A 13,977-nucleotide genomic window follows, 5' to 3' on the forward strand; every position below is an offset into this window, starting at 1 on the left:
GTTGACCCCAGTTTGACTCCAGGATTCACAAACCCCAGACCATCGCCCTTCATTTCATTTTATCTGGCATCCCGAGATGGACCAGCCTAAGGCTTGGGTCTTTAACCACTGCAGCCATTCTCTGATCAGCAGAACCATTACTGACCAGTTCAAGTCTCCCATTCCCACTCCAGTTTCTGTGGCAGACAGGTGTTGTCATCTTCATGCACTAGAGCTCTGTGTGGGGGTGTCGCTGACCCCCAGTGGGACAAAGCTGATCTGTCCTATCTCCTCCAGCCCTGGGGTGCAGTATCCATGCCGTGGCTGAACCCTGAAGGCTCTGTCAACACTCTCTCCTGGAGGGACTTGGCAGAGCCTTGTTTAACAGCATGATGTGTGCACGCTAAGTCGCTTCAGTTGTGTCTGACTCTGTGCTATCCTATGGACTAGGATCCTATCCTCCATCCATGGGATTCTCCAGGCAAAAATACTGGAGTGTGTTGCCCTCCTCCTGGGGATCTTCCCAACCCAGGGATTGAACGAAGTCTTCTGCATTGCAGGCGGATTCTTTACCACTGAGCCACCAGGGAAGCATAAGGACAAGTACAAATTAGAAATAAGAGACTTAATGCTCTTTTTAGATCAGTCACCTTAGAAAATGTGCAACTGTAAGTACTTTCTCCTCGCTCTGAAATGTGTACAAATCCTTTTGATGAGATAGTTCTTAGACAGCTTTAGGACCCAGGAGTCTGTTTCTTAAGGACTGGGAGCCATCTCTTGAAAATGCAGTTACCAAGGAAGACAGCATACTCTATTTCCCAGTCTCTGCAGAACGGTAGTAGGGGCCTTGCTCCGAGTTGCTAAACCATCTCCTGTCCTAAGGATATGAGAGGTTTGCTTTTCCCCTGAATAAAACACTTAGGTAACACAGATAGTCACCCTAATTACCAGGCAAACCTGGGATGAACCGTATGGGACAACGGACTGTGAAGTCCTCTACTTGAGGACTAGTCACCGTTTGCCTTGAGAACTTGTTTGTAAAGGGCTGTAGATGCTTGGCTACATGAAGGTGAGATTTCTTTCTGTCTTTACAACCTCTTGGCTGATTGCCTGTCACACATATCTCACTCTGGTTTAAGGTTTATTCAATGATAAGAGTGTTTTCATTCATTTCTCCCTTTGTGGAGTGGCTTTCTGGGTTGGGAGGACATTTGGTTCTTACTTACGTCTTCCCAGAAAGGGACGGAGGTATAGCTGGAGGTGTCCAGTCCTGTTGGCAGAGAGGGACCACCCTCCCCTGGGGTCTTAGTAGGTCCTCAGCCCCGTCTGTCTCTGGAGCCCTGCTCTTCCCAGCCCCATCCTGCCCACCACACCGTGCTCTGATCCTCCTCGTCCGATCACCCCGAGGCCGCCACCCTCCAACCAGACCCCCAAGGCTTCTTGCTGGGGCCCTCTTTGAGAAGGGTGGTCTGTGTCTGTACCCTCAGTAACTGGAGAAGAATCCTCTCCCCACCGTTTCTTCTGCCAGCTTCCCCCATGTCCCAGGGCAAATAAATCATCAACTGATGGGCAGATTGTGCCCTTCCCAAATCTGTATGTTTAAGTCCTAACCCACAGAGCCTCAGAAGGCACCAGTATTTGGAGAGAGGGTCTTTTAAAGGGTAATTAAGGCAAACCTGGTGGCTCAGATGGTAAAGAACCCCGCCTGCAATGCAGGAGACCCAGTTTGATTGCTGGGTGGGGAAGATTCCCTGGAGAAGATTCCCACTCCAGTATTCTTTCCTGGAGAATCCCATGGGCAGAGGAGCCTGGTGTGCTACAGTTCAAGGGGGCACAAAGAGTCAGACATGACTGAGTGACGCACACTTTCACTTTCAAGGCAAAACAAGGTCATTAGGGAAGGCCCTTTAGGGCAGAAGTTCCCAACACTTGTAGAATCAAGAACTGTCTTCGTGGAAGACAATTTTTCCACGGATGGGGTGGGAGATGCTTTGGAGCTGATGCAAGCGTATTACATCTGTTGTGCACTTTATTTCTATCATTATTGCGTTAGCTCCTCTCCAATCATCATGCATTAGATCCCAGGGGCTGGGGGCCCCTGGTCTAATGGAGGGATAAAGCTTCCTTCCACCCTTCTAGGTTCTGTGTTCAGTCTACAAATTAAACTGACAGAAGGTTGATAAACAGGCAATATAATTATATATTTGCGGGCGAATGAGAGGTTCACAAAAATATGTATGTGCCTTGAGGAGGTAGGTGACCAGATGACTGAGACATAAGCTCCAAGTTCTGTCTCTGAGCTCTGGATAGGAAGTGGGGCTGGGGGCTTATGGGGGGAGGCAACTGATGGGGAGAGGAGGGAAGGGAATTATGATAAAGTTAGGGCTTCCCTGGTGGTATAGACAGTAAAGCATCTGCCTACAACGCAGGAGAAGGGAGTTCGATCCCTGGGTTAGGAAGATTCCCTGGAGACGGGAACGGCTACCCACTCCAGTATTCTTGCCTGGAAAATCCCATGGACAGAGGAGCCTGGTGGCCTGCAGTCCATGTGGTCGCAGAGAGTCGGACATGACTGAATGACTTCACTTTCTTTCTTTCTTGTCTTTTTATGGAGAGAAAAGTCTCTCCAGTGAGAAAATTGTCTCTGCCAGTAGCTTTCAACCTGTTACAGATAACTGATGGAAATCTCCTTTAAAAAAGGGGAAATTTGTACTTTATCTTAGGCAGGTAAGGGGGAGTTAAAGAGCTTTTCTCTGTGTCTGCTGGTTCTCCATTGCCTTTAGTTCAAAGTAATCTATACAGCAAGTGATATATTTTGGGGTGGCGTGTTCTGAGCCCCTTCAGCCCTAATCCATTGCGACTGGTGTCCTTATAAGGGGACTGGGACACAGACAGACACGGAGGGAGAACCATGTGCGGAGTCAGGGAGAAGGTGCCTGTCTGCAGCCAAGGAGAAACCTTAGGAAAAAGCAACCCCACGGAAGCCTTGATCCTGGATCTATTCTCCATATGTGATAAAATGAATGTCTGTTGCTTGAGTCACCCAGACCGTGCTGCTTTGTCTTGGAAGTCCCAGAAAACCCATACTATGACCCAAGAGCATTTCTGAGTGATGGTCTCTTGTATTTTATTATTTTACTTAAGGACGGGTACACTTAGCTATATGAAGCCTCAGAACTTCCAGTTTTTTTATAACACAAAAAATACCAATGTGGTCATTTCCTACATGTGTTTGTCTAAAAAAAAATCTTCTGACGCCCACTTTTCTTCTTTCCTGTTTCATATAGGCACATCCGGAAATGTTTCAGCAAACATACAAAACTCCTCCTCCGTCCTGTCCTGTAAGTGGCCCCAAGGTGCATCACAGAACCGTGAGTATCCACGACTAAGGAGATCCACGAGACGCCTAGAGCCCTTTTGCTTTCAGTCTGTGTCTGTCTGAAACGAGGACTATTTTCTGTTGGAACTGATCCTGAGTTTACCTGACTGTGTTACGGATGCCATGATTCCTTGGTCAGAAACTGAGCTGCAGAAGGTATCTTTTGGTTCATTTCTGTGGTGATTTGGGGGCTGACTCCAGCTTCCTGTTTAGAATAGCACCTGGGCGGGGGACTGGGGGGAGGCCCCTGTTGGTGGGGACCTTGCCTCGAGTGGGCAGGAGAGAGATGTTGCTGCACCAGGTAGGGTATACCACCCAGTGAAGTGTGGCTTGTGAGTCACGACTGAGCTGGCTCCAGGCAGGAATAAAGCATTTGATTAAACTGCCATTTATGGGAACCATTAGACTCCTGCTGTGCAGGCTTGATTGCTTGGTGCTTAAAGCTTGCATCTCATTTGTGATCCACAGTGTCAGGAGTTGTGAGTGGAAGGCAGCCTGTTGCTTCTTGAATGTTGCCTGAGTTTATCCAGCTCCCCCCATTCTCCGATGCTTGGAGACAATGGCAGACACAACTAGTCGTGGAATCGCAGCGAGTATAATAACATCGTTAGATTAGAAACCAGGGCAATTATCCAGTCACCTTTGTCTTTAGAGCTGGCATGAACCGTGGGAGTCATGGAGTACATAACACTCAGAAGGCACCTTATTAATTAGCGTTTCCCTGCTTGCTTGGGACGATGATATGTGCGTTCTAAACGCATGTGAACACGGACAGTAAAGAACTGCCTTGATACTCCGGTTACCATGCCAACTATCACGTATTCATTTTCTGATGACACTCCTGATGGATTCTTTAGGGAGCTCTGGTTACCACACAAACTGAAGGCAGTCTTTTTTTTTCCCCTTGCTGTCTTGACAACAACATCTCTCTTCTCTCCAAGGGAAATACAAATGCATCTTCATGGTGGGTATTATTTCAACCTGAGCATGCAACTTTTGTTATGAAATATTTATCAGAATGAAACAAATGATGTCATTAATTAGCACACTGATAAAGATTTTTTTCAATTGTATTGGGGCTTTGCCTCAAGGGGGCAATCAGAGCTGCAACTGCCTACATGATCCACTAGATGGAGCAAGTAAGAAAGTATTTGTAGTCAACTCCCCAAATGATTGAAGAAATAAATAATGGGACTCTTGATCAGTCTGTGGATAAAGTAATGACTGTTTGCTTTTTCTGACAACTTTGGTAGAGATCTTGGGAATGAAAGATTGGCTTGACAGCTTCCTATCTGCCCAGCAGAAAATCAATTATGTTCCCAGTTAAGCATATCAAGAGGAGACAGACTTTTGACTCAAATTTAGGTATGAATTGTTTTATTATTAAATCGAATTAAATTGAATTTATTAATTTTTCTTTCTTTGTTTTATTTAGTATTTAAGGTAGTTCCCACTTTTCTGAAGGCAAAAAAAGAAAAGTTAAAAAAAATCCTTTCTTGTCTTCATTTATATGTACCAATGCAACCTTCCCCATGAGGTGGCTATCCTTTTTGGCTTTAAACTTCAGGTTGTAAAACCTTTCCACGTAGGATATTATCTCCCTGGTAATGGAAACAGTGAGCAGCTATGCGTATTTGCGATGCTCAGTACCTATTCCATGTATCACATTGTTCTCCCGTTAAGCAAGCATCTTGATTGGGGCGGCGTGACTGGGTCACCCACCCATGGCGGCAACTACAGAGACACAAAGCACGAAGTCTCTGCAGGAGCTGGTGGGACAGACATGCTCTGAAACTGAACCCCAGGACCGTTCTCCACATGCCGTGCTCTCATGCCCCACTGCTCCCTACCAAAGGTTACACTGTGTCTGAGACTACTTCTGTAAGCAGCCTGTCTGATCTCAGCTTCGATTCAGGAATCTAGCCAAGTGCTATTGGCGAGCGTTTTGACCGTGAGCTTTCTCGATGCTTCGATTTTACATTTTACTGACACACACTCTTTGCATTGGCAGCAGAAGAGGCGTCCCTTAGATGGTGAGCTAAGCTATTATATGGGTAAACAGGAAGAGTTATGATCTCTTTGGAGAGCAATTTGGCAAATACAGCAGCATTTAAAATACGTATATCCTTTGATCCAGCCAGTCCAGAGCTAGGAATTTAATTTGCATGCTTGCACACAAACTCAAAGGAATATGTGTGAAGTTTCTTTCTTCTTCTTCTTTTTTACTGCAGCCTTGTTTGCAAGAAGAGAAGACTCAACCTAAACGTTCACTTGATTAAAGTTCCTGACTAAGGAACTGATTAAATGGATGAGGGTGTATCCTTATCAGGGAATACAGGGGGATTCATTATATTGACTCATGTTGGCTCTGCGAGTCCATGGACTGTAGCTTGCCGGGCTCCTCTGTCCATGGGATTTCCCAGGCAAAAATACTGGAATATGTAGCCATCTTCTCCTCCAGGGGATCTTCCCCACCCAGAGATGGAACCTGCATCTCCTGCACTGAAGGCAGATACTTAATCACTGAGCCACCAGGGAAGCCCAACCTTGAGTCATATTTTCTAGTGTATCATCCTTATGTTGATTATTCCCAAACAGTGTCCAAGAACAATTAAGTGAAAAAAAGTGCAAACTGATATGTATGATGTGGCATCATTTATATAAAAAGTAAGGATCCATTAATTATATAGGTACATGTATGTGTGTATGCTTAGAGAGCATATAAAAATCTGGAAAAACACCGGAAGAAAATGGAGCTGAGGAGAAGGGGGAAAATACATGTTTCTTCTCCATTTGTATTCCTCTGTATGGCTCGTCTTCTTTTGTTCCGTCAGGCTGCTCCCCGTTTCTCCTCCAGGTGCGTCTGCCCGCTCTGCCTGCCCAGGCTCCGTGGAGACGCAGGAGGGGGACAGCGTCCGCCGCGTGGCGGCTGGGGTCCCAGGCCTGGACAGGCCGGTTCCAGCTCTCGGAGGCTCCTCCTTGGCACAGCCTGGAAGAGAGACATGATGGATGCTTTGACCGCTGCCTCCCAGCGAGGACGCGTCGCTGACTCCGCTGCTTATTGACTCTGGCCCGGCTGCAATCTGGTTCGAAGGACATGGGGACTTGCTGACCCCTCCAAGGTGACTGCGGTGGTCCTGGAAGGGGCATGATGCTCTCAGCTAACTTGCCAGCTGCTGCCAAATTTCTGCTCCTCCTCTCCCTTTCAGGCGGAGTTAGACTCTGGGAAGTTGTGGTTTTGCAAACCCGGAGTTCTCCAGGCCAGGAGCACCCAGGACTGGGCAATGCGACTACCCCCATGAGACAGTGACCCCATAATGACTGCATTAAGGAAGGAAGGGAAGGGGCAGAGACCAGGCCTTTTCACTCTGCAGCGACGGCTGCTGTTGCTTTTCAAAATTCCTTCTGCTATTTTTTTCCCCAAATCTACAGCACAGATGTGGTGCCTCGTGAGCAGTTTGCACCGAGCAGGTTGGAGCCCGGCCAGTGACCTACTGAGTGACCGGCTGAGTGAGTGCAGCTTTTGCGGAGGGCTTGCTCTGGGTTGCTGGGGGACAGGCAGCCTGTCCTTCCCCTTCCCCAGTCCTGTGGAGGAGGAGTGGAGACCCCGTCTCTCTCGGTAGCAGCCCGGGCTGGAGGCTGCCTTCTTATGGAGTGGACAGGCCTGGAGACTCCCAGACTTGTCAAGGATGGCCCCTTTGATGAATTACAAGTCAAGGGTAATAAGCCTGCTGCAACTTTTACTGTGTTTGTCTATGTAAGATATATTCAATCAACCATTTGGTACACTTTCTGTTATATGCTGGTTTCTTGGGTTTTTTCCTCCATTAGATAAATAAAGCCACGCTAGTTTCTTTTCATGGCTTCTGCCCCGGACTCCCCGCCACTCCCTAGGAAGGCTCTTTGTTTCAGCCACTCTGTGTACCTGGAGCCGGGCTCTCCCATCGCTGGGAAGGGGTGGAGGGCTGCCGTGGCGGTGTCCTCGAGCCCTGGCTGACTGACCACGTTTGGATTCAGTGGGCTGCAGAGTGTGTCTGAAGGAGACTATGGCTGGTTGTGTTGGGGCGGGACTGGCTTGAGGTAGCTGCTGCAGGACTACTTCCCAGATACTGGGAAGGCTGAGGAGGCTATTTCAGACGTTTGTTCAGCAGTTGCCTCAAGCAGGAGTTGATTAAAGAAAACCATCGGCCCTGGCTGCCTTTCGCTGTGGGTTCCGGCTGCCTTGTCTCCACGTAGCCCTTCTCAGTCCCTGTGGTTGGGGGTGGGGATGGGGAGGGACTTTCCCTGGCTTAACTTCTCCCAGACATGACATTGGCATATCACCCCCATCACTACCTCTCATTCTGAGGTGGAGGTGCCTGGGTCTCCCTGCAAACCTTTGCCAAAACCAAGAGACCAGTTAAGAGACCAGACTTAACCCTCAAGCTTTTTGCCTCTTAGGAGGCCAGAGAAGTGGGAGAGTTGACGTCCTCGGCACGTTCTTCCCAGCAAACTTGTCCTGACTCAGCGGACGGCATTGCCCTCCACTCCTCTCTGCAGGTCGTCTCCTTCCTTTGAAATGTCACAGGGTGGGGAGGGGGTCTGTGTCTCCTGTGACACACGCCTCCTTTCTCCTTCTCAGCTCGTGTGCGCTCCCTCCGAGGCTCAGGTTCTTTTTCTCTTTCCCTACGTTTCTCCAGTGGGGCCTGTGGCCACACTGTCTAATGTTTTGCCTTTAGGTTGTGTTTTGCGGAGTTTAGAGGGTGAGGTCCAAGAACAAGAAGAAAACTCTCCCCTGCCCCCTCGATCAGGAGGTGACCACCCTGCTGACCCCGCCCATCAGTGGCCCCCTGCCCCTCCAGGGGAGACGCTCGGGTCTGGGAGTGCCAGCAGCATCTCTTCACTTGCTGCTCAAGGGGAAGCTCTGACTCCACCCCCAGACAAGGAATATTTCTCTTTTTGTGGTTTTCGGTCGGTGTTATTTTTGGAACTGGTCAAAATACTTCAGCTTTGTACAAGCTCTTTCAGTAAACTGGCTCCGTTCTTGAAAATGCCATTCATTGAGATAAGTGACTTTAAATTGGCTGTTGTTTAGTTGTGTCCCACTCTGTGACCCCATGGACTGCAGTATGCCAGGCTTCCCTGTCCTTTGCCATCTTCTGGAGCTTGCTCAAACTCATATCCATCGAGTCAGTGATGCCATCCAGCTATCTCATCCTCTGGCATCCCCTTCTCCTCCCGCCTTCTATCTTTCCCAGAATTAGGGTCTTTTCCAGTGAGTCAGCTCTTCGCATCAGATGGCCAAAGTATTGGAGCTTCAACTTCAGCATCAGTCCTTCCAATGAATATTCAGGATTGATTTCCTTTAGGATTGGATGGTTTGGTCTTGGGTACGGTAAAAAAAAAATATGGAATGCCCAGTTAGGTTTGAATTTCAGATAAACAGCAAATAACTCTTTCCCCTCATTGATATTCAAGTTTATCTGGCAATCATATCTCTAAGGCCAAGACTCAAAACGGGTTCTTTTTATAAGACACTTTCTCTAAAGAAATCTTGATAGCGAGAGTCCCTTTCCTCTCTTCCTCATCTTCTATCAGTTTAACAAGCCATCACAATTTTTCTCAAAATCTTTTCTATGAAGACTCATTTCTCCTCTTCATTTTGAATTATGGAGTCAGAAAAGCTCTACTCTGTTGAAGTCTTAGGATTTGTATACTTTCATACCCAGTGAACATTGTTGAGTTCAGTAAATGTATCCTGGAAATGTATAGTAAGTTCCCAGGGCAAATGAGAAGGGCTGATGTTTCTGTATTTTCAAAGTGCTCCCAAGGAAGTTCAGAGCAGTATTGTCTGGTTTCCCCTGTTTTGTATAATCACAACCATAGCTTCGCCTCTGCAGCCTACTTGCAGTAAATGTCTTTAGTGATTAATTAAACTGATTCAGTTCTACTTCAGCTTTAAGTAACCACAGCTGTTGTTTATTGGTTCACATCCTAATAGCAATAGAAGCGTTTATTTAAATACTCCTTTATGCCAGAACACCCTGAAGAGCAGAAGAGCAAGGTATTTAGAAATGACAGAGGGGCAAATGGAACTACTTTCTGTAACAGGGACAGAGCATCTGTATTTACCAAAGAACCTGAAATCACTTACCAGGGAAATCAGTCTTTTTTGCCCCTAGGTGGCTACTCTTTTGTAGTGGAAATTGGAGGAAATAAGGAAGATAGGATCTAAACTGCATGGCCCCTTGTGAATTGCAGGCTGCACTCTGGGCCGACACACTGTGGCCCCACGACATTTGCGATAAAGACAGATATTGTCTTTATCTGACTGCCCGATGCTATGCTGATCATAATCTTCATAATCTTCATGGTCACCTCTTTATCTGATTGGGTGGTTTTGTCCTTCAGTCTTTGACCTGGAGTTTCTCTATGTTCTTTATTTTTTTTAAACATTTATTTCTAATTGGTCTCTACTGTTCTTTCATGGGCAGTATTTTGTGTGTAATAAGCCCTGACTACTTCCTGGTTTGATTTTGTATATTCTCAGAGTGTAATATTGCTGATTAACAGATTTATGTGAAGGCCAGAAGAAGTCAGCTTGCTCGCCTTCAAGAATTCTCATCAGTCTTCAACAAACAGTGTTGGGAGAACTGGATGTCCGTATCCAAAAAACCGAAATTGAACCCTCATCTAATATCATACACAAAAATCCACTCAGACGTGGATTAAAGATTTCAATATAAGACCTGAATCTATACAATTCCTAAGAAAACACAGGGAAAAACTTCATGGCTTCTTGGATCACAGCTGGACTTAGGTACAAACCCAGCAGTGTGAGGCATTCACACCTGTTGGATCACAATTGACAGCCGAAGCGTGAGCTGGTGCAGAAACCTTCTCTTGTTCTGACAGTTCTGAGATACCACTCGTTTGGGTGTCCCTGCTGGACTGAGCTCCTGTCCACAACAGTGAACAGTCCAATGCATACCTGCCTGTTAGTTTTCTCTCTTTCTGGTTCCCCACTTCTGTTGAGATCACATGTCTCCAAACAGTTCTTGGGCTGGAGTTGATCTCTAAGCTCTGCTTTTTGGGAAAAGACAAGGGGAAAGTGGTCTTCAGGATGGTGTTCTAGAGCCGGGTCACGTATGGGTAGGACTGTGTGATGGGGTGTAGGAGCCCTGCTGTGCAGGCGGGTCCCAGTGGTTCAAAGTGCACCCAGGCTAAGCTACAGGCGGAGGCAAGCTTGGCAATGCGAGGGCAGGGGCGTGAAGGATGGTGGACCTGCCTGGCTTGTGACGACGGCCACGGAGATGCCCGGTGCCAGTGGTGGACAGGGGTGAGGTGACAGCCAGCTCACTGCGAACCTCGGAGGCTTCCCAGGCAGCCTTTAATACATCCGTTTGTTCTCAGCTTTGGTTTCACACTAGACTCACATAATCTGAGGTTCTGACGCTGTCCAGACCAATTCATTCACAGTTTCTAGACTAGAAACTTGGGTCCGCATTCATCCAAAATTAAGAACCGCTGGGGATCTTTGTCACCTGGGCTGCGTGTTGGCTATTGGCAGCTGCAAGTCCACGTGTGCTTCCCAGGAAACATTAATGAAAATATTCTTAGGCGAGGCTCTCTATTTCAGCCCTTCACTAATTAGTTCCAGCTTTTCAGTTAACCCAAGTCAGTGAGGCTTCCTGCAGATTAGTTTGCTTGTTTTTGCTTTTTCTCCAGTGAATATTCTCATATGTTTTCTTTCTCATTGGTTTATCGTGTCTCCAAGGACATTTCAAGTTTAGAAAAGCATAATTTGATGGAATTCTTCCTTCTATGTAAGTAGTGGCGTTTTTGTAGTTGTAAACTATTTCCTGGTCTATTTCAAATCTTCTGTGCCTGGTAAACACTCCACGTAAAGTAAACACTTGAGATGCTGGTGACTCAAAGCAGCCATGCCCACCACTGTCACAGAGAACTCGTTTTTTGATCCGTGTTACTCCCTTGCTGTTGATCTGAACATGTTTCTTCACCTGCCTTCTTTTAAAAAGAAGCTGCTTGAAGAAAAAGATATCAATGAGCAGCTATTTCCTATTGGCTGAAGGACTGTGATGTAGGTGCTTTCTCTTCTGTTTTGGAAATAAAGACAGAATGATTTCCTCTAAGGCTCCAGGCGCAGCTTAATAGACTAAGATCCTGCTTGGAAGAGCTCCCAAGGGTGAGCTTCTTGCGGGGTAGGGGGACTGAGTCCACATGACAATCACCCCACTCTGTGGTGCTCAGAGGCTGGCGTTAGCTCGTCTCCTAGGACCTACTGGGGACAAAATGGCCGATTTGAATAGCCCCGGGGGTCTATCTGCAACTCATTCCCCAGGTCCCCCTACTCCCTAATGTTGGTTTTCATGTTCTCACAAAGGAGGCTAAGCTTGCATTTCCTATTGTGCTGTCCCCCTCAATCGAGAGCTCAGGTGAGTTCACCAGGGCTGTGTGAGGACAGGTGAGTGAGGACAGATGGGTGAGGGCAGGTGAGTGAGGACAGATGAGTGAGGAATGGTGGGTGAGGACAGGTGAGTCAGGACAGCTGTGTGAGGACAGGTGTGTGAGGACAGGTGTGTGAGGGCAGGTGTGTGAGGACAGGTGAGTAAGGGCAGGTGTGTGAGGACAGGTGTGTGAGGGCAGGTGTGTGAGGACAGGTGAGTGAGGGCAGGTGGGTGAGGACAGGTGAGTGAGGACAGGTGAGAGAGGAACGGTGGGTGAGAACAGGTGAGTCAGGACAGGTGTGTGAGGACAGGTGTGTGAGGACTGGTGGGTGAGGACTGGTGGGTGAGGACAGGTGGGTGAGGACAGGTGAGTGAGGGCAGGTGAGTGAGGACAGGTGGGTGAGGACACGTGAGTGAGACAGGTGTGTGAGGGCAGTCGAGTGAAGACAGGTGTGTGAGGACAGATGGTGAGGACAGGTGAGTGAGGACAGGTGTGTGAGGACAGGTGAGTGAGGACAGGTGTGCGAGGACAGATGGTGAGGACAGGTGTGTGAGGACAGGTGTGTGAGGACAGGTGGGTGAGGACAGGTGAGTGAAAAATTTGAGTGAGGGCAGGTGAGTGAGGGCAGGTGAGTGAGGACAGGTGTGTGAGGGCAGGTGAGTGAGGACAGGAGAGTGAGGACAGGTGTGTGAGGACAGGTGTGTGAGGACAGGTGAGTGAGGACAGGTGAGTGAGGACAGGAGAGTGAGGACAGGCATGTGAGGACAGGTGAGTGAGGACAGGAGAGTGAGGACAGGCGTGTGAACACACCTGAGTGAGGACAGGTGAGTGAGGGCAGGTGAGTGAGGACAGGTGTGTGTGGGCAGGTGAGTGAGGACAGGTGTGCGAGGACAGATGGTGAGGACAGGTGAGTGAGGACAGGTGTGTGTGGGCAGGTGAGTGAGGACAGGTGTGCGAGGACAGATGGTGAGGACAGGTGAGTGAGGACAGGTGGGTGAGGACAGGTGAGTGAGGGCCGGTGAGTGAGGACAGGTGTGTGAGGGCAGGTAAGTGAGGACAGGTGGGTGAGAACAGGTGAGTGAAAAATTTGAGTGAGGACAGGTGGGTGAGGGCAGGTGAGTGATAACAGGTGTGTGAGGACAGGTGTGTGAGGACAGGTGAGTGAAGACAGGTGGGTGAGGACAGGTGAGTGAGGACAGATGCGTGAGGACCGGTGGGTGAAGACAGGTGAGTTAGAACAGGTGGGTGAGGACAGGTGAGTGAGGATTGGTGGGTGAGGACCGGTGGGTGAGGACAGGTGAGTGAGGACAGGTGGGTGAGGACAGATGAGTGAGGCCAGGTGTGTGAGGACAGGTGGGTTAGGACAGGTGTGTGAGGACAGGTAGGGGAGGACAGATGAGTGAGGCAGGTGAGTGAGAACAGGTGTGTGAGGACAGGTGAGTGAGGACAGGTGTGTGAGGGCAGGTTGGTGAGGACAGGTGGGTGAGGACAGGTGAATGAGGGCAGGTGTGAGGGGCCATATGCGGTGACCGACTCTGGCCTTCCCCACAAGCCCGTGCTGTCCCCAGGAGGCTTCTGTCTCTCCCCTCCGTGTTGTCTTTTCCAGGCCACCCTCCTCCTTTGCTTCAGAGATTCACTTCTGATGGTTCAGACCTGGAAGTTTGAGTCCCAAGCCCCCCCTGCAGTTTCTTGCATTCTTCTCTTGAGAGTAGCCCTCGTGGAAACCTTTCTTCTAATCCAAGGGGTCTCTGTGGAGCAGCCCCGCTGTGACCTGGCCATTCTAGTGAAGCGGGAGGTGTCGCCCTGGACACAGAGAACACTGAGCGCACTGGGCCTGACCTGCCTGAGCTGGACCAGGACGAGAATCTGTTGCAGACTCATTTCCAGTGTCCTCGCTGCCATATTTTACCTCTGCCAAGTCTTATTTTTACATTAGTTAGTCAGGAAATGACTATTTTCAAGGAACTCTGACAATATCCTGAGAAAAAATGGACTGAATCAGCATTTTGCAGAATCAGAAATTCTGAGGAATGTGGAAGTCTGCAGACAGGATGCAGTAAAGACAGGATTTGCTGTGCAGCTGTGCCAGGTTTAAGGGAAGTGCAGATTTTAATATGCACATTGTGACTTGACAATGGGACCAGAAAGATTTCCTCCAGATTCTTGGCTGT

General features: G+C 48.4%; 1 long non-coding RNA gene across 1 annotated transcript; it reads left to right on the forward strand.

The window, feature by feature from the left end:
- The first annotated feature begins 3,326 nt into the window (after positions 1 to 3,326).
- On the forward strand, positions 3,327 to 9,545 carry LOC138985414 (uncharacterized). The gene is made up of 3 exons (XR_011462473.1): positions 3,327 to 3,514; positions 4,612 to 4,723; positions 5,590 to 9,545. It is a non-coding gene; the product is annotated as an uncharacterized lncRNA (long non-coding RNA).
- The last annotated feature ends 4,432 nt before the right edge of the window (positions 9,546 to 13,977 follow it).

Source organism: Bos mutus, chromosome 24 (assembly GCF_027580195.1).
Source record: "Bos mutus isolate GX-2022 chromosome 24, NWIPB_WYAK_1.1, whole genome shotgun sequence".
Taxonomy (NCBI): Eukaryota; Metazoa; Chordata; class Mammalia; order Artiodactyla; family Bovidae; genus Bos; species Bos mutus.